Source organism: Aotus nancymaae, unplaced genomic scaffold (genome assembly GCF_030222135.1).
Source record: "Aotus nancymaae isolate 86718 unplaced genomic scaffold, 86718_ANA_hifiasm-v0.15.2.pri h1tg000011l, whole genome shotgun sequence".
Lineage (NCBI taxonomy): Eukaryota > Metazoa > Chordata > Mammalia > Primates > Aotidae > Aotus > Aotus nancymaae.
The window spans coordinates 84186967-84210246 of NW_026988422.1; the positions used below are offsets into that span (position 1 = coordinate 84186967).

At 52.7% G+C, this 23280-nt stretch overlaps 1 pseudogene; it reads left to right on the top strand.

Annotated features, from left to right (window-relative positions):
* Positions 1 to 9795: 9795 nt before the first annotated feature.
* LOC110569208 (uncharacterized) lies at positions 9796 to 19188 on the top strand (annotated as a pseudogene).
* Positions 19189 to 23280: the final 4092 nt, after the last annotated feature.

The following is a 23280-nucleotide window of genomic DNA, read 5'->3' on the forward strand; positions in this document are numbered from 1 at the left end:
CTCAGTCCCATAGTGGTCCGAGTGGCCTTGGCACTCCGACAGTCTCAGGGTTTCTTCAGGCCTCCCTGGAGGTCATCTGTGGTTTGTTTGCTGGGTCTTTGGAGTTGTTGGGACTTTGTGGGTCACTGGTCCACTGCCCCCTCTGCATTAGAGGTGGGAAGTCAGACATCTCAGAGGCCAGGAACCTCGCCCACGGTCGCACGCTGTGCTGGCAGCGGACCCTGGAGGTGAGGCCCCTGCCAGTTGCTAGCTGCTGTATGATGTGTGTGGTCAGGGGGTCATGGTCACTGAAGTCATTAGTGTGGTCAGAGCTCTTGCTGGAAGAAAGTTCCCAGGGGCTGCTCCGTGGGTTAGGATGCAGTGACCATGTTTTACGGGGCATTTATTCCAAACAGGCGGGCTACTGGGCTGGTCCGGAACACCTTTTTGGGCTGTAGAATGACTCTTGCGTGATGAGACTGGCCTTGTAGCTTCAGAACCAGGACATGTTCATTCCCCACCCCTTGGTTCACCCTGTGCCTTTTGGGCCCTGAGACCCTCGCCAACACCTCTGTTGGCCCCGTGGCCCGGTCAGCTGAGAACTTCCTGAAAAAGCCAGCAGGATGGCAACTTCTGGAAAAGTCATTAGTCACCGGGCTGCACTGGCTGTCGGTCTTCCACTCCGCTCTGCAAACATTTCCAGCTCTCTCTTTGTGCTGCAGCGTGCGGTTATAAACAGCTCACGAAACCTCTGGTCGGGCCTGCACCCGGCTATTACCGTGGTGGGCTCAGCTTTTGTTTTGTGACCTTGGTTGCTACAATACCTGCGAGCTGAAATGAGGAATCGAAAAATTGCCGGCTTCAATTAGACGGGCAGACTGCTTTCCCAAGGCTGCCTCCGCTGCTCCATCCATTAACGGTAAACAGGCACCAAACAGGCCCTAATTCTCTCTAATTGCCCACTCCTGAAGCAAAAGAGGTGAAATTCCAGGAAGAGGCATATGTAAACATCCTCTGTAACCTGACCAAGTAAAATTAGAGGGCTGATGGGGGCCTGCGAGGGAGAGGGGACATGATTTCAAAAGATGTCCCAATTACCTCTCCCGTTTTCATAAATGGGTCCGTAATGTCCAGGGCCCCGGCCTCACAAAGGTACAGGAAATTAGCTCTGCAAAGAGCTTGCATTTGTCAGGGGAAGTTTTAAGCGGGTGGTATTTACTCAACAGGTAGGAAGTACGAGATCTGAGGCAAGGCTGATTATTTGTGTAACGACAGGCTCTATTTCTTGAGATCAACATTTTAATAAAAATCATCCTTTTAGGTCCTTTTCTGTTTGAAACAGCCGTAAGTTATTTATACCGAAGACATGCCGGATCAATGAGGTGCTGTTTGTTTCCAGAAAAGAGTAACTTTTAAAATCGTAAGATGCAGAGCGAGAGTTTTCCAATTGTGTTAAGCTGCAGAGGCTGTTTCTGCTGTGTTCACCAACACTTTCTGCGTGCGGCGTGAGCGCACTGCACGCACTTAGGAGGTCTTCGATCAAATGCTTGTAGCAATTACTCCTCTGGACTCTAGAAGGAGGCCTCGTGTTTTCCTTTGGTTCCAGACAGTGACTCATCTCTGCAGCTTTTCTGACATTTGTTAAGATTCCAGCCCAGTACTGCATTATTAACACATCACGCAAGCTTAGAGCTGGCACACGCAGCTTTTTAAACCAAAGCATGAATTGGCCGGGGCTTCACTGTAGCAGAGCAGTCTGGGGTCTGCACACAGAGTTAATTAAGGACAGTCAGGGGCTCTGAGGGTTCATGGGGTCCCTGGAGCAGAAGCAGGAAAAAACCCAGATGCTCCTTCCTGCTTCTGATTTCCCTGCTCCTATGAAAGACCCAGAAAAGAGCAAAACCAAAACAGCAACCCAAGGCACCCGGCTCCGAGTCCTGCGGGAAACGGCAGTGCCTGTGGTCTCGCTGTGTGTTGTTGGTCTGGAGTCTCGGTGCCACGTTAGGACGTGGCGATGGTGAGAGGCCACCCCAGCCATGCACAGTCTCGGAGGGAGGGTGGGAAACGGTGTTGGGTGGTGGTCTGGTAGCCTTTAGGTCACTGAAGTCTGCGCCTCAGGCACCCGTGCACCAATCACTGCGTCACTAACACTTACTTTAAGACTTGTTGTTGCACTTTGGGAGGCCGAGGCGGGTGGATCACGAGGTCAAGAGATCGAGACCATCCTGGTCAACATTGTGAAACCCCGTCTCTACTAATACAAAAAAAAATTAGCTGGGCACGGTGGCGCGTGCCTGTAATCCCAGCTACTTAGGAGGCTGAGGCAGGAGAATTGCCTGAACCCAGGAGGCGGAGGTTGCAGTGAGCCGAGATCGCGCCATTGCACTCCAGCCTGGGTAACAAGAGCGAGACTCCGTCTCAAAAAAAAAAAAAAAGACTTGTTGTTTTTTGGTTATCATATAACCAGTTATGGCAAAACCGTGTTTATGGAGGGCAAGGTCGGGGATGGAGTTCTTGGGAGGGTTTGGTGGCAGGAAGGATCTCCTGTGTCCTGACCGGGCCTGGGACATCCTGGCTAGAGACTGACTGGGAATAGAGAGGCAGAGGCAGCAGGGGTGGGTTGGAGAGATCCCCGAGAGGCCTGGGGACAGGCAGCTTTGGGAGTCCCTCAAAGACCCACAGAGGGGCAGGCAGCTGGTCTCCTGGGACCTGTTTTTTTTTTTTTTTTTGAGATGGAGTCTCACTCTGTTGCCCGGGCTGGAGTGCAGTGGCGCAGTCTCAACTCACTACCACCTCCACCCCCCAGGTTCAAGCGATTCTCCTGTCTCAGCCTCCTGAGTAGCTAGGAGTACAGGTGTACACCACCACACCCAGCTAACTTTTGTATTTTTAGTAGAGATGGAGTTTCACCATGTTGACCAGGCTGGTTTTGAACTCCTGACCTCAGGTGATCCTCCCGCCTCAGCCTCCCAGAGTGCTGGGATCTGTGGTTTGTGGCTTCTGCCTCCCTCAGTGCCCCCGGATCCCTCTCATGGCCTCTCTGTTTCCTGGGTGGCTTTGCGGGGGCGTCCCATGGTCTCCCCCTGGCTTCCTACCTCCTCCTGTGCCTAACCCAGGAAACAGTCCCCAGAGAGGGTATCTGAAGACCTTAGCCTTGCCTTGTGCTCCTCCTGGCCCAACCCCTGGCTGCCCCATCACCCATCATGCCGCGCTGATGGGACCTTGGCCGTCACAGGTCACCTTTCTGTGACACCTCCTCACCTTAAGTAGACTCTGTGAAAAGATTTTAAAAGCCATTGATTCAACACATTTTTAAAATGAATAAACTGTTTATTTTTCTGTGCAGTTTTCAGTTTACAGAAACATTGGTGGGAAAGTACAGAGAATTCCCAGACCCCGTCCCCACCGTCTCCCCACACCCCGTCCCCACCGTCTCCCCAGACCCCGTCCCCACCGTCTCCCCACACCCCGTCCCCACCCTCTCCCCACACCCCGTCCCCACCGTCTCCCCACACCCCGTCCCCACCGTCTCCCCTCTCATTCACACGCTGCCTCCGTGTGGCCTGCTCTGTTTGTTCCAATCGATGGAGCGACTCCGATACATGATTAACCAAAGGCCTTGGTTCACATCATTAGGGCTCACTCTCTGTGGCCACATCCTGCGGGTCTTGACAAATGAGTCATGATAAGTGTGTGACATTGCTCAAGTCACTCTTTCTCCTTTTATTATTATACTTTAAGTTCTGGGGCACATGTGCAGATCATGCAGGTTTATTACATAGGCATACACGTGCCATGGTGGTTTGCTGCATCCATCACCCCATCATCTGCTTTAGGTATTTCTCCTAATGCTATCCCTCCCCCAACCCCCACCTGCTGATAGGCCCTGGTGTGTGATGTTCCCCTGAAGTCACCTTTTTTCAAAGCTTAAAATCTTCGGAGCGTTCTGAACCACGTTTGGCCCAGCCTGCTGCCTGATTAAAACAGAAAAAAAAAAAAAAAAAGTGAAAATGTAAGGCAAATCTTGCCACCGAAGACTCGCTGTGCCTGGTCGTGGTGCTCCCCAGGGCCTGCTGCCATGTGAACAGAATTGCGGCAGTGGAGTCTATCCAGGCACACGTGCGAGCCATGGTTTGGGGAAACGCTGCCCCTTAGTATCCCAGCAGCCCACCGTGGGCTGCCCTCCCGGCCACACACCACTTCCCTCGTCTCCTCCAGAACCAGCCATCTTGTTCACTGACCTGGGCACCTGGCTTCTCCCAGAGCACAGGCTCATGCGCTGTCCTCAAGGGGAGTGACTTCCAGGGCCTGGGCCACTCCCCCTTCTCATCTACACAGTGCCCTAACCCTTTGGGTCCCACAGAGCAGGACCAAGCCAAGTCTGTTCCATGTCTCCACACCTGCCCTTTCTGCTGCATGGGCAGCTGGTGGGTGAGGGGAGTGACAAGAGAAATGCACGGCTTCCCGATGCCATGCTTGCTGGCAGTTGGGGAGTCGCTGCCCTAGGCCACCCCGTCCCCTGAGAGCTGTTGTCCTTATCCGCACTCCTCCTCCTCCTTACCAGCCTGAGTGAGGTTCCAGTCAGTGACCTAGTGTTTTCTCCTTCCAGCTGACGCCATCACCTGGATTCCTGCGTGGGAAGGGACCTCGAATGTGGGACCCCAGCCCCCTCCAGCTTGAAATCGTAAGTGGCTGGAGTATAAAGAGCACATGCGTGGCCTCGCTGCTGAGGGTGGGGCCTGCCTCCCGGAGCACACTGCCAGGTGGACCTCGTGGAGGGGCTGGCGGGCACTGGCTGGGGGGTCTGTGCACGGGGAAATGGGTACCCATTGAGTCCAGCTGAGTGCAGACCTGGGGGCTCCTGTTCTCTAAGACGGGAGCCCCCAGCCTCCTTGTGTTGTCTCTGTGGCAAAAGAATTCTATAGGCGGCTTCAAATGTCGGACCCCAAAAGAAATTCTTCTTTTTCACTCTTCTAAATGAATGGTCCTTTCATGATTGAGTCTCCCTTTGGCTCTTGTGCTGCAGGGCAGACTAGGATGGAAGTGCCCTGTGAGCTAGAAAACGCAGGCCGGGGGAGCAGCCTTCCAAATGGGCTTCCAGCTCCAATGACCTTCACTCACCCCCTCGAAATGTCTGGAAAACATAATGGGCAGATTTTCTGTCTTCAAAGTTTCCAGCTAAACCTCTTCAAGTTCTTATTGTTTGGGACTGAGACACTCAGCCATGGTAATGGGTAGTTTCTTTTGTATTTGCCTTGAAAGGCCAAAATATTTTGATATTGCGACAGACAAAGCCACCTATTTAAAAATGAACTCCATGTCTGCCGTCTCCCACCAGGAGACTCTGTACTGTGTGTGTCTCTATGTATTCTGGGGTCTTGAAACAGGTTTCTCATGGGGATGGTCATTCACCACTGGCAGAGGGGCAGAGTGGGAGGCGCTTGCTCTGCCTGGGGGGACTGGGGAACGTGGGCCCTCGTCTCAGATCTGCCCCCAGCATGTCTAGGACGTGAGCCCCAGAAGGGTCTGGGAGTAAGCCTACCATTCACTGTCTCTGCCTGCATCAGCCATTCATGTGTGTTCCGGACTGCGCGCTGTGTGTACCTTGGCGGGTGACTCAGAAGAAGCAGGAATGCTAAAGATACTGTGAATGTCGTTGTTGTTGAGAGGTTGTTTCACTGGTATCTGTTGCATCATGTGATAAATGACGGGATGAATGGATGAATGAAGCAAGAGAGAATGAATAAACAAGTAAATCGGTAAAGAAAGTAAGCAAGCCAGGAGGAGAGTGCGTGTACGTCACCTGCTTCGATGCCTAGGCAATCCATGTATACATAGGAGAGACCTGTTGAATTGCTAAGTGATAGGGAAATGCACAAAGTGATACCAGGTCACTAAGGACTAAGGAATGTGTGTAGTTCAGATATCTGCCTCTGACATTTGACAGTTAAAAAGAACCTAAATAAGGCTGGGCTTCGTGGCTCACACCTGTAATCCCAGCACTTTGGGAGGCTGAGGCAGGTGGATCACCATAGGTCAGGAGTTTGAGACCAACCTGACCAACACGGAGAAAACCCGTCTCTACTAGAAATACCAAAATTAGCTGGGTGTGGTGGCGCATGCCTGTAATCTCAGCTACTCGGGAGGCTGAGGCAGGAGAATCACTTGAACCTGGGAGGCGGAGGTTGCAGTGAGCCAAGGTTGTGCCACTGCACTCCAGCCTGGGCAACAGAGCAAAACTCTGTCTCAAAAATAAATAAATAAATAGATAAATACCTAAATAAAAGCAAGAATGGATGTGTGGGAAGTGGAATGCAGAATCAATTTTGAGGCCCGTCAAAATGAAAAGATGCAAGTTAGGGGAGGAGTGATCAAAAGGGAGAAGGGAAAGGTTTAAAAAAAAAACCAAAACAACAAATAAAAGATAGAAAAGTGAAAAACCAGTGTAGAGGATGAGTAGCTATGTGAGGAGAACCATGTCAGGCTATTGTAAGCCGTGCATTAGGACTCATACAAATAATACGTGCTCCTGGCATAGAAAAATAAAGAAATCACAGAGAAAGAGTTCAAAGGATAGCAAAGAAAGAAAGGGGAGCCAGTGGGCCAAAGGTGAGAGTGTCTTTTTACCAAAAGTTATCTAAGTCTCGGCCCTTGAAGTCTGCACATAAATAAGTAAATGACGAAAGAAGGGCCGAAAAGCGTATGCTGCCTGTGCGGATGAATGAACGAACGGGGAGCGTGGGGGTGCAGGGCCGGGTGACAGGGCGGCATGAGGGGCTTTGAGTCATCCAGTCCTGGGCACCGAGGTCTGCTAGATGCAATGAAAAATAAAACAAAATCTTGATAAATAAAGAAATAAGGAAAAAATGTAACAAATGTTAAGTACAGAAATATTATTTAATCTTTTATGAAATATTAATTTATTGATAAAGATGTAAAAGAAGGCAATGGGACAGGTGGTGGCAAAGATCATGACAAATTAAGGGCTATGGCTGGTCCACATCTAGAAAACCACAGTCTAGCCATTAAATTATAAACATCTAAGTGAACAAGTCAGTTTCTAAACAGACGAGGCCGAGGTGAATGAGAAGACTTGGCTCCGTGGGTCCTGCTGATGGGGGTGTTGGGGTCCCCTCTGGGCACCCCAGCTGCATGAGAGTGAAGGACAGGAGGTATGGAAAGCTGTGAGAGAAGAGAGAAAGGAACTGGAAAAAGAAATAACAACCAAACGGATAAATGGGTAGACCCACGAGGGGAGTTAGGCTAGGACTTGTCGTAAGTATTAGGCATTTATTCCTCCGTTAGTGGAATCACAGCACCTGAGGAATAAATGCCTCATAAAAAGATGGAGCAGGAAGGAAGGATGCTATGAGCGAAGGAAGGAAAGAACAGGTGAGACACGGAGATGCACGGGCTGAGGATGGGCACTTGCAGGATGTATAATGCACACAGCCCTGCCTGGCACTGAGCTCCGAAGACAAAGAGTGGAAGAGAGGATGCGTGAGAGGGAGAGAGAGAGAGAAAAGCAATAACAAATGGGAAGAAATGTGTAAAAAGGAAGAAAGTAATATATTAAGAAATAAATAGATGCATGCAGTTATGAGAGAGCCATACTAGGAACAGGAGTGAAAGGTTGTGTGAGCCAAGCAGGCTGCTTAATTCGCGTCGGTGCTGCCGGCATGGCCAACCACCTGCCCAACTAAGGAACGGCTCAGAGCGTAAACGTGGAAGGGAGGGCTTCCGTGGGGCCACAGGAGGGGGCTCCGTGAGGTGCACCTGCTGTCTAGAAGTGTAAAAATAAGTGTTGACACAGAAAGACTGAATGGGTGCGTGGTGAATGCATGAATGAATGAATGACAGAAAGAATTTGCGTTGAGCAATGAGGAGGGTGTTGTAGAGACGGGGTGAGGGTCATTGATCCTGGTGCAGAGCTCCAAAAGAATGACAGAAAGAAAGAGCGAGTGGTGGAAAGAAAGAATAGCATGGGAAAAATGAAAATGGGAAAAAAGGAAGTGAAAAAGACAGTAAGTAGATCTAGCAAGGTGATGAAAGGGGGCTGGTTTAGCACAAGCCATTCACATTCATTCAAATCATTACCACAAGTGAAAGATTGAATGAAAGAATCAATGCAGCTGGGCGCGGTGGCTCACACCTGTCCTCCCAGCACTTTAGGAGGCCAAGGCAGGTGAACCGCCTGAGGTTAGGAGTTTGAGACCAGCCTGACCAACATGGTGAAACCCCATTTCTACTAAAAATACAAAATTAGCTGGGCGTGGTGGCTCAGGCATGTAATCCCAGCTAGTCAGGAAGCTGAGGAAGGAGAATCATTTGAACCTGGGAGGCGGAGGTTGCAGTGAGCCGAGACTGCGCCATTGCACTCCAGCCTGGGTGACAAGAGCGAAACTGTCTCAAAAAAAAAGAAAGAACCGATTATGCATTCCATAGGAATGCAAGAAAAGAGCGAGGAAGGGAAAAATTGAAAGAACAAGAGCAGGACAGATGTAAGAAAAGCAAATGAAATAGACCTGTGTGAGAAAAGGTGCTTCCTGGATGAGCACTGAAGTAGAATGAGTCCATTTTATATACTAAATAGTAAACATTGAGGTTCATCAATAAAAACACAAATACGTGAATAGAGGAGCGTCTGGCTGAATGAATGAGAATGGATGATTTTTACTATCCTTTGCACTCAAGGCCCAAAAGAATGAAAAGAGAAAGCGAGGGAGGAGAGAATATGGAAACGTATAGACGTACATAAGCAACACAGACGCACTGGATGAATAAATAAAGGCACAAACGTGCGAGAGAGGACCGTGCAAGGACAACAAGAGGAGAGAAGGCAGCAAGAATTATGACCAATTCAAAACTGGGTTCCTGGGCTAGTTAAATAAATCCTGCACCAAATCCCCAGGGAGAAGAATCAACGAACAAAACACGGCCCCACGTGGACCCGCTGTGCAGAAGGCTCCGGGAACCACAGATTATGGTTAATCCAGTTCTGTGCACCTGAGGTCCATAAATAAAAGAATAAATACTGAAATGAAAGAATGACAGAAAGAATGAATGGACACATGAACGACTGAATTAGAAATGGAAATGGCTGGCACAGCCAGGCAGGAGCTGCCCAGGGGAGTTTCCTCATCTCACTCCGGGCACCTGAGGTCCAGAAGCATGAAAAGAGGCAAGAAGAGAAGTGTCAGGGAGTCAGAGATAGAGATGTGGAAAGGCAAAAATGAAACTGAATGAAAGCGAAAGGGAAAATAAAGAAAAACCAATAAAAAAGAGAACGAGTCCGTGGGTGTATCTGTTAGGATTAGTCACAAGGCTGTCAGTAATCCGGAAGATGGATGAGATAATCCAGGCCCAGGTTCCCAGGGGGAGGGAAAATGGAGAAAATATAAAAAGAAGTGAAAAAGGAAGAAGGAAAGGTAATAAACAAACAACCAAAGTGATAAATGGGTAGTTAAGGGAGGTTGTCTGAACAGGGATGATAATTAGTTTACATACGTACTCCTTAAATGGATAAATACATTACACCTTTCAAAGAATAAATGAAAAATAGCGAGACATACCTGGCTCCAAAACAAGGCTGTATCTTCTGCCACTGTAATCAAATAGATGCAACTGAGGTTCATAAATAAAAGAATAAATACTTAAACGTAAAAGGTGACTAAACACGGGGAAGAAAGATTGCCAATAAATACACGGGCCAAACATGTCTGTTTTGCCCATGGGGTTTTAATGAAAACAATTAATGAGTAAAACAAATACCCAAAAGAAGGAAGACGGACAAATGGTGAGTGGATGAGAGCGCGAATGACGCTTGATGGAGGAGTGGCAGTGCTTCAGGGACCAGGTGGAGGTGATGACCAGGAGCCCCGATTCATCGGGTTCTGTGCACCTGACTTTATAAGAACCAGAGAATGTAAGGAAGAGTGAGAGAAAGAAAGAAAGATGCAACTTGGGAGGAAATGAAAAATAAATGAATAAACAATAAAGTAATGTAACAATCAGTAAACAGGGCGTGAGAATGGAGGCCTTCGAGCCAAGGGTTATGGTGAATTTCAAGCTATGCTCCTGAAGTCCCTAAACAAAGGACTCAGATCTAAATGAATGAATGAATGAATGACCGGAAGAAAGGGTGGTAGGAAGGTAGGAAGAAAGGAAGCGGGGGAAAAGAGAAGGGCGGAAGGAACCTTCTTTCCAGTTCTATGTTCTAGACAGTGGAAGGAAGTGGTCCCCAGGGAGGGTGGCTGTTGTCACATGCACTTGCCCTGGCAGGGAGGAGCTGGCTCAGGAAGACCCAGGTCTTTGAGTGCTGTTGCTCTGTCTTGGCTGTGTGGGCCATTTCACTGCATCTGTTTCTTGCTCAGTTTCCCCATCTGTAAACTTGGAGTGGCACCGGCTGCCTACTTGGTTTGATCTTACGTGTCCCTGTTGACGGTGCCCCATCTATGGCCTGGATAGGCGGGAAGGGCTTGGACCCTGAGCCGTGCAGAAAGTTGCATGAACAAGTGGTGTGAAGCCTGGGGGGTAGCTTGGCCCCTCCCTGGGTGTGGGTCACCTGTGCGGGAGGCTTTGCCCGCCAGGGGGCAGCAGAGGGTCAGGGAGCAATAGGCCCTGGGTGGAGCTTGGGCCCCGCCCACTGTGTACCACCCTGGGTGTGGCGGCTACTCATGTCCAGGGGCTGGTGCAGGGAAAGGCCAGAAGGTGGCCAGGGGCACCTGAGATGGGGGACCCACGAGTCCGGGGCAAGCCACCAGAAACCTCGTTCTTGCAACCATCTGCAGTGTGCCCGGGCTACCCTCTGGCCTGGTCCTCCATGGGGCGGGGCACCCATCCTTCTCAACTCAGGGTTCCCTGGGCAGCAGGTGCACCTCAGCCCCCTCCCCGGGTTGCAGAAGCGGTTCCAGGACCCTGGCTCCCTTGACGTGCCATCCCCACAGCCTGGTTCAAGGCCTCTCTGTGTTCTCAGCCATTTCGCAGTGTGCTCTGTAACCTGGCGGCATTGCGTTTCACTGTGTTGAGGTTGTCTCTTCTCTGACTCACCCTCCGGGGGCTGCGGGGCAGACCTGGAGGGTCGTTCGTGCTGACGGTCCTCCCCCAGGGCCTCCCCAGTTCTGTTGAGTCTCCTTTCTCTGTAGTGGAGGAAATGTGTGTAGTTGTGTGTTGTGTGCCTGTGTTTGTCTGTAAAAACAAGGACCAAAGTCTCCCTTGATTTCTCTAAATCACCTGGATTCTTAACAAGTGCCCGGAGCAGGAGGAGCACAGCTTGGATGGACCCAGGACTGGTGGCAGGGAGCACGTGGGAGGCAGGGGAGCAGGGTGGCCATGCGGTCTGGGGCAGGGGGCGTCATGCTCAGAGTGACTCTGTAGACACTGGGTGGGATGGCGGTTGCAGGCGCGGGCATGAGTGGGGCTGTTGCTCTAGTGCGAGGCTTGAGGCCTGAGCTGACGGCGGCAAAGTGAGGGGCGCGGGAATCAGAGCTATGGGGTTATAGACAGGATGTGAGGCAGGGAGGGAAGCAGGAAGAAGGGGGTGGATCCCACGCTTCTAGCCCTGGCCGAGCAGATGGCAACAGCATTTAGAAGGCGGAGGACATGGAATTCATGTGTCAAGAGCCACCTTCCGAGCCTCCAGTACCATGTGTCAGGACCACATGAGCTGGGCCTCGTGGGCCTGACATGGTGCTGGGGCCTCAGGGGTCTGCTCTTCTCCTCTTTCAGAATCTGGGGCTCCAGGCTCTGCCTTGGCTGGACTGAGGTCTGGGGGTGCACTTACTATCCCTGGGGACACCTGCTGAAGCTTCTCCCAAACAAGCCAAGTATCACTGTTGGATGAGGATGGGGCAGGAGGGACTCAGGGCTCAGAAAAGCCAGCGGAGGCTCAGGAAGATGAAAGTGTGCGTGCAGAAGGTGGGGAAGGCAGGGCCCACTGCAGGCACCAAGAGGAAACTGGAAAGAACAGGCGACTTTGGGTGCTGGGAGAGCCTTCTACCAACGTCTAGGGGCTGTCCCAGCGAGTCACCGTGGGTCGAACTGAGCCAGTGGGATAAGCTCTGGGGAGACCCACTCGTGCCCTGGAGGGTAGGTGGGTTTGGGTTTGGTGAATTCTCTGTGTCCGTTTGGAAATGCAGAGGCCATGAGAGGACACCAGGGTTCTTAGGGTCTTTGACCCTTAAGAGTTTTGCATCTGGAATTCAAAGGCTCTTTAGTTCTGAGATTCGGGATAGGGTTCTTAATGGCACAAGCCAGGGGTAAAATGTCCTTCACGTGCTCCCCACCCTGTCCTTTCTGTACCCGACGCACAAGGTCTGAGTAGGTCCAAGTGCTCCTGTCTGATCAGGGCCTGTCTTTATGTGTTTGTTCAACCTTTAAAAACGAGAACAAATTCTGTCTCTTGACTTTGTCGTTTGCATGCACCCCACGCACAAATCCTTTCCTGGTGACACCAGGAGCTACAGCTCTCCTTGGCCTCCCCCTGTGAGTCCCAACTCCTTCCTTGGGAAGCTTGGCCTCAGGGCCCCTAGGACAGACCCCTGTGTCCCGTTGTATTCCTAATGTAAATGGTGTGGACGGCACTTGACCTAGAGCAGTGGGAAACGCATCCACCCCTCAGCATCCTGACATGTCACCCATCTTTTTTTTTTTTTGCCTCTTTTGCATTCTTACAGGTATACTTTTTTTTTAAAAAAATGGTTGTCTATTTTTTAATGAGCATCCCTCCTTTAAAAAAACCTAATTGCCATTATGCACCGCAGACACTTTTTTTGTGTGTGTGTCCCGCCTCTTCTATGTAGTATTCTCTCATCAGCGTTTTTCCTTGTTCCATCATCTTCGTAACCTCACTGGCTGCGTTGTGTCTTGTTGAGTGGCTACAGCGTCATTCACGGAACTATTCTGTTATTCTTATGTATAAACATCTTTTAAAAATATTATAAATAATGCCACAACTAACTGCTTAGAACACCTTTTTTTCATTCTTAAGAATTACGTTCTTCCACCCAGAAATTATCATTGCTTCATTACAGATCAGTTTCCCCTGCTAGACTGTGAGCCCCTAGCAGGGACAAGGAGCTTATGGAATCAGCCTTTGTATCCCTGATGTCCAACATGTTGCAGACTCTAAATAAATGATGGATGAGTGGACAGAAGAATGGAGGAAGGAGTGAGTGAGTGAGTGTTTGGCTGATAGTTAAGAGGGCGGAAGGATGGTGAATACGTGGATTGGTGAATGAATGAATGAATTTCCTTTGGTTAAGTTTCTTGAAAGACAGGCTATGGATCTTTGTATGGATATTGATTAATTTCAGAAGGCTTACAGCATTTTCCAATGTTCAGCAATGTATGACCATTTAATTAAGATATGGCTAGTTTGTCTCTGTTATAAACACTTTTGCATGATTTTAACTTGCATTGCTTTAATTACTAATGACGGGCGAACACTTTCACCTATGTTGATTAACAAATTGTATCTTATCTCCTGTGAACTGTTTGTCCAAGTCCTTTGGGTCATGGCTTTCTGAAGAGACTGGTCCTGGGTGTCCTTGGGGTATAGGGAGCTCTTACTTCACTGGAGGCGTTCCAGGAACCAGCTAGGCAGCCCTTGGGGAAGGTAGTTTTAAGGAGATTCCAACGGTGCGGGGTTGGCCTAGGGGGCCTTTCAGGTCTGTTTGGTTTTACGATTTGCTTATCCCTGGGAAGTGGGTGACGCGGACAAGGACACCTTCCATTGGCAGGTGGAGACACCACAGGCTGAACCTCTGGTATGCTGGTGCACTCCGATCTCGCCCTTCATAACACCCCTGTGGGACAGGAATAGCTCTTTGAACCTTCAAGGTCCAGGCAGCCACCTCCTAGCACCCTGTACCATCAGTTGGTGACCCTTCCACCAGCCCAGTCACTCATTCCTATTAAACCCCTAGGAAGCCAGACCTTGGGGCCTCCGTTTTCCCATCTCTTAGGAGAAAATTGGGTTCCCAGCACCCTGTGATGTATCAACAAATTTCTCAGCCCTGGCCTGCATGTGTGGCCTCCATGGTGGTCTTTGGGGTTTAATTGACGAATGGAACATTTTGTATCAGGACCAATGGGAGAATCAATCCCCTTTCACTTTTCGTCAACTATTACATTCCAAGGAGCAGAATAAAGGGCGTGTTCTACCCAAAGTTATCAGGGCTTGAAGGTCAGTCACAGCCATTTGGGGAGGGCACATCACCCAAGGAGAACTCGCCCTTCTCTCCAGAGCATCCTCCACTCTCAGTAGAGCTGCTTTGGCCCACCGATCACTCTACTATAGCACTGAGTACTGTTAGCCTTTGTCTGAACCCCTCACCCACGTGTTTAGCTTGGTATCCAAGCTTGGGTGGCCAGCGATGACTCAGCATGAATCGCTCCATCTGTCCATCCGTGCATTCGGCCTTCGTATTTTGATCTGGTGCATTTGACCTTTTCTTCTCCTGAAAGCAAACCCTTTTGTTTTGGGTGGGCTGTGTAGCGCCATGGGCTGGGGTTATGGAGCAAACACCCTTTCTTGTAGCTGCCTCCTCCGGGGTCACTGCTGAGCACGTCCCAGCTGGATTTCATCTGCCACTGTCACCCACGGCTTCTTCCCCATGATGCTTCCCATGCGTCACACACCGTGACTGTGACCCGGGGTTGGGGTCCCAGGGTGGTCCGGGGCCAAGCCCTCCCGCCCATGAGCAGAGAGGTCCTCCCCCGGCCTCACCCTGCCTTGCGCATGGTCCTTGCTATGAGCTTTGTGTTCAGCTTTTCAGCTTCCTCCACTGGACTGCGGTGATTGTAACTCATTCATTCATTCCTTCACTCTTTCATTCACTTACAGCCAACAAACATTTTTTAAAAATTAGCCAGTGCTATACTAGAGCTGTCTCACAAGGACCCACCGCCATGCTGTCTTTTAAAATAAAGCAATGAACATCGGCTGGGCATGGTGGCTCATGCCTGTAATCCCAGCACTTTGGGAGGCTGAGGCAAGTGGATCACGAGGTCAGGAGTTCAAGACTGGCCTGGCCAAGATGGCGAAACCCCATCTCTACTAAGGCTACAAAATAATTAGCCAGGCATGGTGGCAGGTGCCTGTAATCCCAGCTACTCAGGAGGCTGAGGCAGGACAATCGCTTGAAACCGGGCGGCAGAGATTGCAGTGAGCTGAGATGGCACCACTGCACTCCAGCCTGGGCAACAGAGTTAGATTTCATCTCAAAAAAAAAAAAGACAGAAACAAAACAATGAACATGTTGGTGAGGGGCTATGCTTGTGTTGGTGACAAGTGGAGGTCCCAGAATCAGCTCGGACTTGTAGATTCGAGTTCTGTTGCAGGGTTGATTGCCCCTCTGCCTTTGTTCCCTATACAACTGGAGTCAGCCAACTGTGTTCACTGGGTGCTCAGAAATCACAGCCCACATCCTCGAGAGGCCAGAATGAGAGCTGGGGGTTGAGACGAGTGGTTGCTTCTGGCCGTGAGCAGGCTTTCAAGCCATTAGGGCACTCTGGCCTTTCCTGGAGGTGATCTTGGAGCCATTCCTGCCCCTTTCAAGAGTAGTTAATGGCCAGCTCTACTTAGAGAAAATTGGGGGAGATGATTGCTCATGTGGGTGAGAAGAATCACCTCCCATGTGGAGGTCTGCATAGAACACTCCATTGGCAGACCTGGGTGTCCAAGGCATGTGGCATTTTACAGACTCTGGGTGCAGCCCTGAGCTGTCCTGTGGGTCCCAGACGAGGTGAGAACTCCCGGAGTGCCTGCTGCCTGGGTGGGGGTTGAGGCATAGTCTTGGGGGTTCGACCTGGAGTTCTGAATGTTATTCATTGCCTTGGAGAGGAAGGACAGGAGGCAAAGCCAAGACCCTGGGGCTGGACAAACTTGTGTGGTTGAAACTCACTGTGAGAGCTGGGGTTGAGTCTGCCTTCCGGGAGGGCTGTGGCACCTACCTCGCAGGGCTGTTGTGAGGAGCCACATGACAGTGATTTTGAACTGTGATTCTGGAAGGGCGGTGTGTGTGTCCCTGGGGGTGTGCCAGGGGAGTGAGGATCAAAGGCCAGGGAGACGGCCTCACTCAGACAGCCGAGCGGGAAAGCGCTTATCTCTAAGCATGGAGGGATAAGTGGTAGAACAGGAGGAATTGTGGCTGGAACTTTTGGGCTAGGGGTTTGGAAGACTCTTTGGGCAATGCCCCTGGCCCCCCCCGGGGGGACACGTTCACGCTCGCCTGCGAGGCTGCACACGCCTGGCTGTGCGTTTTGAATGCTGTGTGCGTCCTGCCTCTGCCTGGCCTGTGGGCAGCACCTACATGTGTCCGTCTTCAAAAGGCCCCTCTGGGTGGTGTCCTTTCCCCAAAATATTAGGCACCAGCCGTCAAAGACACTGCATTGCTCCCTCCTCTAACTGACACCATTTGGGCTCACATGCCAGCAGGCCGGGTGCCCAGCACAGAGCCCGGTGAGTGGTAGGCTGGTGCCTTCCTTCTCCGTCGAATGGACGGATAGCTAATGAAATTGTAACCAGTGACAAGCCTTGATGTTTGTGACCTTTACTAAGAGTTTATTATTTCGCTTTTCATTAACCTGTTAACCATTGCCACGTTCTACCTTATGGACGTGTGTATGCCATGTCTGAAAAGCAGGAGCCTTGCTTCACCTTCATGTGATGGAACTTTAGCTATCTGGTGAGAGGCTGTGCGGTGTGTCAGGAAGAGCCTGGGTTTCAGGATCTGGCAGACCCGGGGCCACCTAACTAACCCTTTGCCTCTCTGACCCTTGATCTCGTTTTCTCTAAGCCATGGGTCACCAGAAAGCCTACCTCACAGGGCTGTTGTGAGGGCCGAGGGTGGGTGTGCTGACTTTCCCTGGGAATAGGCGTATGTGGGGGTTTGTCTTGAAAGCGTGAGTGATGGCTTTGCTAGTCCTAAGTGAGTAAAAAGTCAGCCCTGACCTTCTGCTGGGATTGCACTTCCCACAGTCAGTGGCACGTGCAGGCCACCGGTGGAGAAGCCTGCGTTTGCGGGTGCTTAGCCCTGTGGGCCCCGGGTAAATATTTGTTTCATTGAAGAGTGATGGCTTTTCCCTTCCTCAGAGGTCGCCCCGTCCCCATTCCACCGTGGGCTGCTGCTTCCCCCCCGCAGCTTGTAGCTGGCAGGGCCGTGGTGCTTTGGGGTTTGCTGTACCTGTCGGTGACATGAGGGGACAGTCTGTCTGCTTGGAGGGGCTTCTGCAAACATTCGCGTATGCCCCTGGGTTGTTAGGGAGGAGGAGTGGGGTGACCTAGAGAGGATGCAGAGGGGCTTCTGGGTGGCGTGCTTGGGGTCCTCACCCTCCTTCACCCTGTGCTCCGCATTTCCTCACGGCCCTTTTCTTGCCCTGGTAGAAGGTGCAGAAGGTGGGTTTTGCCACCTTTTGTCGGTCTGGCACCAAACTCGGGGGTCTTGGACACTTTCCCTTCTCTAACAGGAGCACGGGCCGATTTCCTAGACAAGCCTGCTGAGAATCGGGACAGCTGGTGTCGGAGCCAGGACTGCCCAGCCTTGCACGAACAGCCTGTGCTTTTTGAGTCCACCAAATAAGGCCCCCTGCCTGGTCCGGCTCACCCCTGCCTGGTCCGGCTCACTCCTGCCAGGCCTGGCTCACCCCTGCCTGGTCCGGCTCACCCCTGCCAGGCCCGGCTCACCCCTGCCAGCCCCCAGCAAGTGCAGCCTGGTGTGGCCCCGCCCCCGTCAAGTGCCCAGGAGTGCTCTGGTAGAGGAGTGCAGGGAGGAGGAAGGAGACTGTGCCCTCCAGGGTACTCAGCTGCGTCGGAGAAGGTGCTGCTGCACTGGCGGGGTTCTCCGGCCACCCCAGGCACAGGCCACCTCAGATCCAGGGTCTCTTCGCCAGACCTGTGTTCCTTTCCAGCTCTCGTCTCTGGCATGTAGGGGAGCAGTATTCGGCTCTCATGTCCCCACATGCCAGCTGGTGGGGGCTTGAGCTGGGTGTTCCTTCTGCCCCACCCCAGCCCCCACCCATACCAGCCTCCCTTGCCCCACCCCTTTGGCTCCAGCTTCACAGCCTCAGCGGGCAGGCTGTTGGCACCTTGCTGCCTCGGTCTCATTCGCCGCCTCTTCTTTCACAGCCTGGGCTTCACCATGAGGTCTGGCCGCCGCACCTTGTCCCCATCGTGCCTGTCCCCAGGAGCACCCACACGGGTCCCCTGACTCTCCCCTCCCCTGGGCTCTGCCGAGGGGCCCTTGCAGTGTGGCCCCTGGTGTCTGCCCCATGCCCATCCCCTGTTCCCCTCCTCAGTGCTCTCATGGGGCTTCACAGCAGGGAGCCCCTCCCAGGAGATTCTGAGTCTGTGTTTAGGTGTCTGTTCCTGGGTGGGCCTTGGGGTCCCCTCAGGCTGGGCCTGTGTGTGACCTAGGGCTGGGGGGCTCTATCGGGTGCCTAGCGTCCCCTGGAGGTGGGCAGAACTGACCCTGGTCTCCTGGTGGGGACACAGGCTCAGGGAGGTCCCCACAAAGCTGCCCTTGAGCCCCGCTCTGAGCCCCATGCGCACCCTGCCTTCCGCACTGGTAGGTGCCTAATAGATGCTCGCCCCTTGCAGAGGAGAGGGTTTAGATGGCTGTGAAGAGCTGAACGGGCCGTTTGCCTAGTGTACGCGCATTTGTTTAAGAGGAAAGCGTGTGTTTCTTGGCAGACCCGTCGGAGGAAGCTCTGAACTGGGGAAGGTCTCTGCCTGTTCTGGGGCCTCACTGCCCTCCCTGCCAGTTGGGGCCAGGCAGTCATGGGTGGGTTTCGCCCAGTGGAAACACCATATTTTGGAAACATTTGTATCTAGGATAAAACTTCATCTGGACCAAAGTGTCCCTGTTGCTGCTGTGGTGCCTGTTATTTTGAGAATGTTTAATACATTTGGCAATTTCTAAGGGGAGGGATGTCCCTGAGCCCTCAGAAGCCCCTGCCTTGGGGCTTCCCCTGAGAAGTCCTTGTTCCTTTCCCCTGAGAAGTCCTTGCCACCATTGGTGGCAATTAGCAATGACCTGTGAGGCACCTGTCGGGTTTGGGATGCAGCCTTAGACATCCAGAAAACCGGGGGTGGAGGGGTGGGGGCGTCAGACCCCAGACCTGGATTCCTTTTATCTGTCTCATCCCCAAAGAATGGTGCATGGGTACCAGGTAGGTTACTTGAACTGCCCTGAGCCTTGATTTTCCCACCTGTTAGAAACGGGGGTAATTCATGACAGCGTCTGCTCGGGGGATGACCGTGAACCCTGGGAATCCTCGCTGCACACCATAGGCCGACTCGTGAGACTCAAGGTCTGGGTTCAAGGACCCCCAACTCCTCTGTGTGGCCTAGGAAAGTTTGCTGTTTGTAACCTGGAAAGCGTCACAGCTGCCTGGTATGGTTATGGTGGGGTTCAATGAGATCGTTTGTGTGAAATAAATGCTTTGTGACCTGGCACACAGGTGCTTTCACATCGGCTCTCCCGGTGGGCCCAGCCAGAGACCTGGGCTGCTGGGTGCTGGCTGCAGAGGTCCTGTGCCCCCTGGAACTGTCTGCGCTGGCCCCAGGGACTCGTGGGCAGAGTGGAGGGCAAAGGGGAAGCACCAGCCCGCTCTGGGGAGACAGTGGCAGAGGGAGGGGTTTGCTTTTAAATACAGAGACTCAGCAGGTTTGGACGGGAGAGGTTCCGAAGGGAAAGTTTAAAGCTCTTTGGAGGAGGAAGAGGCTGAGTTTTAAGAAAAACAGCAAAGCTGGATAGGCTGGGCAGAAGAGCTGGGGACAGCGTTTAGAAAGGCCAAGAGTCCTGGATTCTGGGTTATCAAGGTGAGAAAAACCGGAGGTTGCAGCTGTGGGAGGGCATCAGGACTAGAGTGATGCTTCCAGAAGTTTCTGCAGGTAGGCAGAGTCCAAGGTAGGGTAAAGGACACCAGAAGTTGAGGGGCCAGTAGGTAGATGGGCGGAGCTGGTGGCTGGGTGCTCCCCTCGCCCCCCATGCTGCTGGAAGCCCCTGAGCATGGACTCGCCCTCCTCTCCCTCCTCCTGGGGCCTGCCTGTCTGTGAACTTTTGTCGGCCAGCGAGGCCGGGGGCAGGTGGCCTTCATCTGCAACTGTGTCTCTCTCAGCCTCCACAGCCACGGGGACGCCCTGCACCTATTCCCACGGGACAGGCTGGACCCAGAGACTCTGGACCCGGGGCACCCCCTTGAGTAGAGACCCGCCCTCTGACTGATGGACGCCGCTGACCTGGGGTCAGAGCCGCGGGCTGGACCCCTGCCCACCCCGCAGGATCCCTGAGGCCTAGGGGAGCTGCCGAGCCTTCGGTGTCTGCATGCGGGGAGTGGTGGGCCGGTTCACCTACCTCACAGGGCTGTTGTGAGGGCACTGTGATGCGGCAAAGCACAGGGCTTGGCACACCCCACTGTGCTATCAATAAATGTGTTTCCTGTCTTAACAAACAGTGATGGATGTGCTACTAATATAAGGAGAGTGAGTGTTGGGTGTTCTGTCTCGCGGGCAGTGTGATGGGTGGGAGGGCGGGGAGCCGGCTGGAACCCCATGCAGCTGCCAGCACCCTGCCCTGCCCACTGGGCTCTCAAGGGGAGGGTGCCTCTTAGAGATCCGGAGGTTGACATGTGTTTGGATGATCTAACAGCTGTCTGGTCCCCTCCTGTGGATCATGGGATGCCAGGCTTCTTTCCAGAAGGGACGGTACAGGAGGAGGTGGGGCAAGTCTGGCTTTGGTGGTGGAGAGGGGTTCTGAGCTGAGCTCACTGCCTTGGTTCCTGGAGCCCCAGAGAGGAAGCTCCCCCGGGGCTTCGAGTCTTCCTCCTCCTCCTCTTCCCACATTCCCTAGGGCCGGGCTGAGTGGTCATCATGCTTGAACTGATGGCGAGTGATGGCCAAGATGGCCCAGTCAGGCTGGGGCCAAAGTCATTCCTCAAAATGGCTCCTGAGCAGGGCTGCAAAGGTGGGGCCTCAGACCCATCCCTGCCCGTGGCAGGAGTGCTGGCCAAGCTGGAAAGTGAGGCTTGCACCCCCAGAGCAGCTGGGCTGAGCAGGGGCACTGAGGGGCAAGGGGCCAAAGGGCACTAGGCCCAACTCAAGATGGATCCTGAGTCCTCACACCTGGCTTTGCTGGAGCAGATGATAAGAACGTGCTCCCTGTGAGGAAGGAGAGACTGACTGCTTTTGCTGCTACAGCCACCATGGCCACCACAGCTGCCACAGCCACCACGGCCACCACAGCTGCCACAGCCACCACGGCCACCACAGCTGCTACAGCCACCACGGCCACCACAGCTGCCACAGCCACCATGGCCACCACAGCTACCACAGCCACCACAGCTGCTACAGCCACCACAGCTGCTACAGCCACCATGGCCACCACAGCTGCCACAGCCACCATGGCCACCACAGCTACCACGGCCACCACAGCTGCTACAGCCACCATGGCCACCACAGCTACCACGACCACCATGGCCACCACGGCTGCTACAGCCACAACGGCCACCACAGCTGCTACAGCCCCAACGGCCACCACAGCTACCACCACCATCTCAGCCACGGACACCACTGCCACCTCCTGCCTCTTCTGCTTCCTCTCCTCTTTCTCTTCCTCCTCTTCCTCCCTTTTTTCCTTCCTTCTCCTTCTCTTCCTCCCTCTCCTTTTTTCTCCCTCCCCCTCCTCTTCCTTTCTCCCTCTTCCCCTTCCTTTCCTGCCTTCTTCTTTTCTTTCTCCTCCTTCCCTTTCCCTTTCCTTCTCCCTTCTCCTCCTCTGTCTCCCTCTTCTTCCTTTTTCTCCTCCTTCCTTCCCTTCATTCTTTACTCCCTCCTGCCCCCTCCTCTCTCTTTTTCTTCTCCTTCTTCCTCCTGCTTCTCTTCCTCCTCTCCTTCACAGGGAGCTGCCTCAAGAGAACTGCAGGCAAGTCCAGCTAGCTGTAAGTGCACAGGACTGAGCATGGCCCCTTTGCTGAGAGAAAGAACCGCCTTGGCGATCATGGCCATCGCTTGGCTAGGAGACCTGACCCAGCTTCTGATGGAGATGGTGACATGGACGGTGCTGAGTGATGGATCAGGCAGCAGTGAGAAGAGGAGGAGATGAGTTTCAGAGTGCATCCTCCTAGATGAGTCAGCCTGTGCTCAGTCAAGAGCAGGCTGAGAGTCCAGGAGAGTCCTGTGTGGTGAGCAGAGTGTCAACCTCTGATGAACCTCAGGTGTCCAGAGGGAGCCACTCACTGATATTCCAGAGCTGAGACCCCAGCTCCAGCCTCTGTTGTACCTTGGACATTCAGAATGAGCCACCCCACTTTTGATGTCCCAGATTTGAGACTCAGTTCCAGCCTCCAATGAAGCTCAGATGTCCGGAAAGAGGGACCTCTTGATGTTCTAGAGCCAGGACTCCAGATCCAGTGTCCGATGATGCTCAGATGTCCAGAAAGAGGGACTACCTTGATGTTTTCGAGCCAGGACTCCAGATCCAGCTTCAGATAAAGCTCAGATGTTGAGAATGACAGACCTCCTTGATGTTCTGAATTCGGGACTTCAGCTCTAGCTTTCGAAGTGCAGATGTCCAGAAAGAGGGACTGCTTTGATCTTCTGGGGCTGGGACCCAGCTCCATCATCTGACAAAGCCCAGATTTCCAGAAAGAGGGTCCTCCTTGGTGTTCCAGAGCTGAGGGGCCTCCTTGGTGTTGTAAAGCCAGGACTTTAGCTCTAGCTTCATTGAGAGCTTCATAGATGTCCAGAAAGAGGGACCTCCTTGATGTTCTAGGACTGGGACCCAGCTCCAACCTCTGACAAAGCTCAGCTGTCTGAAAAGAAAAATTTCCTTGATGTTCTAGAGCCTGGACTCTAGTCCCAGCCTCTAGTGAAGCTCAGATGTCCAGAAAGGACTTTCTTGACATTCCAGAGCCAGAACTCCAGCTCCGGCCTCTGATGAAGCTCCGATGTTCAGAAATGGGAGACTTCCTTCGTGTTCCAGCTCCAACCTCTCACAAAGCCCAGATGTCCAGGAAGAGGGACCTCCTTGATGTTCTAGAGCTGGAGCACAGATTCAGCCTCTGAGAAAGCTCAGGTGTCTAGAACTGGTGAGAAAGCCTCAGGGTTGCGGGCTTCCCTGGGCAGGGACAGGTGTGGCCAAGGTTTGACTTGAGACCGCAGAGGGTAGAGAACACTCTGCTGATGTGCAAGGGTGGCCTGCAGCATTTCTCAATAGTCACACTAGCATAAAGGTGGGTCCCAGTTGCAGAAGGAGAGATGAGGGGGGACTCCTTGTAGGAGGAAGAGTATTAGGAAGAACGTGG